The sequence below is a fragment of the Podarcis filfolensis genome, assembly GCF_964270895.1.
Source record: "Podarcis filfolensis genome assembly, chromosome: 4".
Taxonomy (NCBI): Eukaryota; Metazoa; Chordata; class Lepidosauria; order Squamata; family Lacertidae; genus Podarcis; species Podarcis filfolensis.
The window spans coordinates 57085843-57088786 of NC_139607.1; the positions used below are offsets into that span (position 1 = coordinate 57085843).

Consider the following 2944-nt stretch of genomic DNA (forward strand, 5'->3'; position numbering starts at 1 on the left):
CTCTGCTTGGATTCTGCCAGTTCTTATTGGTTTTCTGCCAATTTCATAGCCCCGGCCTTTTAGAATACAAACCTACATTTCAACAAAATGACAGAAGAGAGTGATCTAATGTAGAACATTAAAAAAGCCAAAACCTTTCTGGTTACATTTCTCAAGTCAGAATGCTTTTAAATTTCCATCTCTATGCACAGGATTTATTGATATACCTCCAGTTCTGATGTACCTCATCCCTGTTTGTGAAGTTGCGCAAGCATGCATGCTTTCTCCATCTTTCTATTTCCCTGTGTCACCTCTAACTTTGCTCTGTATTGCCTGCATGGGAAATCTACCATGTAGTAATGCAGCCTCTGCTTTAGAGGACAACCAGAGATTTCTTATGAAATCCAACTATGACTAACCACAACTGCTTTGGGACTTGTGATTCACACAGGTTAAGGGTATGGGTGTGGGTGTGTTTTTAGCTACAGAAAAGTTATTTGAACTGGGGGGGGGACTCAGGGTCTAAAGATTGCAATGTGTTTGTTATATTGGGGTGAGAAGAGGACTTAAGACGGAAGAGGCTGCATTTTGACAAAATTCAAAAGAGGCTGCATTTTGACAAAATTTAAAATCAGCATCAGGAGGTTTAATTACAGATTCTAGAAAACTATCCGTATAAATTAGTCACAGCTTAAGAGAAAATGGGAAAATAAGAGATGTAGGTTATTAATTTAGATGTAGGTTATTAATTAAGAGAGGTTAAAAGCAACAAAAAAGGCTTTTATGGGTATGTTCGTAGTAAAAGGAAGAACAAAGAAACAGTGGGGTCACTCAGAGGAGAAGATGGTGAAATGCAAACAGGGGACACAGAAAGGGCTGAACTCCTCAATGCCTTCTTTGCCTCAGTCTTCTCCGATAAAGAAAACAATGCCCGACCTGAAGAATTTGGAGCAAATGATTCAGCAGAGGAAACACAGCCCAGAATAACTAAGGAGATAGTACAAGAATACTTGGCTAGTCTAGATGTATTCAAGTCTCCAGGGCCAGATGAACTGCATCCAAGAGTATTAAAAGAACTGGCAGATGTGATTTCAGAACCACTGGCAGTCATCTTTGAGAATTCCTGGAGAACAGGCAAAGTCCCGGCAGACTGGAGGAGGGCAAATGTTGTCCCTATTTTCAAAAAGGGGAAAAGAGAGGACCCAAATAATTACCGCCTAGTCAGTCTGACATCAATACCAGGGAAGATTCTGGAGCAGATCATTAAGCAAACAGTCTGTGAGCACCTAGAAAGGAATGCTGTGATCACCAATAGTCAGCATGGATTTCTGAAAAATAAGTCATGTCAGACTAACCTGATCTCGTTTTTTGACAGAATTACAAGCCTGGTAGATGAAGGGAACACAGTGGATGTAGCCTACCTTGATTTCAGCAAAGCATTTGACAAGGTGCCCCATGATATTCTTGTAAAGAAGCTGGTAAAATGCGGTCTTGACTATGCTACCACTCAGTGGATTTGTAACTGGCTGACTGACCGAACCCAAAGGGTGCTCATCAATGGCTCCTCTTCATCCTGGAGAAGAGTGACTAGTGGGGTGCCACAGGGTTCTGTCTTGGGCCCGGTCTTATTCAACATCTTTATCAACGACTTGGATGATGGACTCAAGGGCATCCTGATCAAATTTGCAGATGACACCAAACTGGGAGGGGTGGCTAACACCCCAGAGGACAGGATCACACTTCAAAACGACCTTGACAGATTAGAGAACTGGGCCAAAACAAACAAGATGAATTTTAACAGGGAGAAATGTAAAGTATTGCACTTGGGCAAAAAAAATGAGAGGCACAAATACAAGATGGGTGACACCTGGCTTGAGAGCACTACATGTGAAAAGGATCTAGGAGTCTTGGTTGACCACAAACTTGACATGAGCCAACAGTGTGATGTGGCAGCTAAAAAAGCCAATGCAATTCTGGGCTGCATCAATAGGAGTATAGCATCTAGATCAAGGGAAGTAATAGTGCCACTGTATTCTGCTCTGGTCAGACCTCACCTGGAGTACTGTGTCCAGTTCTGGGCACCACAGTTCAAGAAGGACACTGACAAACTGGAACGTGTCCAGAGGAGGGCAACCAAAATGGTCAAAGGCCTGGAAACGATGCCTTATGAGGAACAGCTAAGGGAGCTGGGCATGTTTAGCCTGGAGAAGAGGAGGTTAAGGGGTGATATGATAGCCATGTTCAAATATATAAAAGGATGTCACATAGAGGAGGGAGAAAGGTTGTTTTCTGCTGCTCCAGAGAAGCGGACACGGAGCAATGGATCCAAACTACAAGAAAGAAGATTCCACCTAAACATTAGGAAGAACTTCCTGACAGTAAGAGCTGTTCAACAGTGGAATTTGCTGCCAAGGAGTGTGGTGGAGTCTCCTTCTTTGGAGGTCTTTAAGCAGAGGCTTGACAACCATATGTCAGGAGTGCTCTGATGGTGTTTCCTGCTTGGCAGGGGGTTGGACTCGATGGCCCTTGTGGTCTCTTCCAACTCTATGATTCTATGATTCTATGATTCTAAGACATTTAGGTCCTATTTAATGTGACCAATCTTTAATATTTATAATATATTAGATATATCATACACATCACACAGTCTATTCGCAACATGTGTGCAGCAACAGCTGCTGCATATTTTGGCATTCTTGCTGTGCTGACTTACCTCTTTCAGAGATAAGCAATGAATGATCCTTATATTGTTCCTGCTCTGCATTTTCATTTTCTGCACTGCTAGCCACTGATCCCACAGCACCTTTAGCAATCATTAGATTTATAGCCAAGGCAACATGACAACAGAATCAAGAACCCACAATTTGCTTTAAAGTTTGTGTGTGTGATTACTCTGGTGTGAAATCTTTAAAGCCACAAATCAGCTTATTTTCCTTTATTTGATGCACCCTGAAGTGAATGTCCA

The 2944-nt window shown here is 42.3% G+C and overlaps 1 long non-coding RNA gene across 1 annotated transcript; it reads right to left on the minus strand.

The window, feature by feature from the left end:
- Nucleotides 1–790: 790 nt before the first annotated feature.
- Nucleotides 791–2529, minus strand: LOC310761793. Its single transcript, XR_014547716.1, has 3 exons — nt 2062–2529; nt 1197–1265; nt 791–993 (listed from the first exon to the last, which is right to left on the minus strand). It is a non-coding gene; the product is annotated as an uncharacterized lncRNA (long non-coding RNA).
- Between the last annotated feature and the right edge of the window lie 415 nt (nt 2530–2944).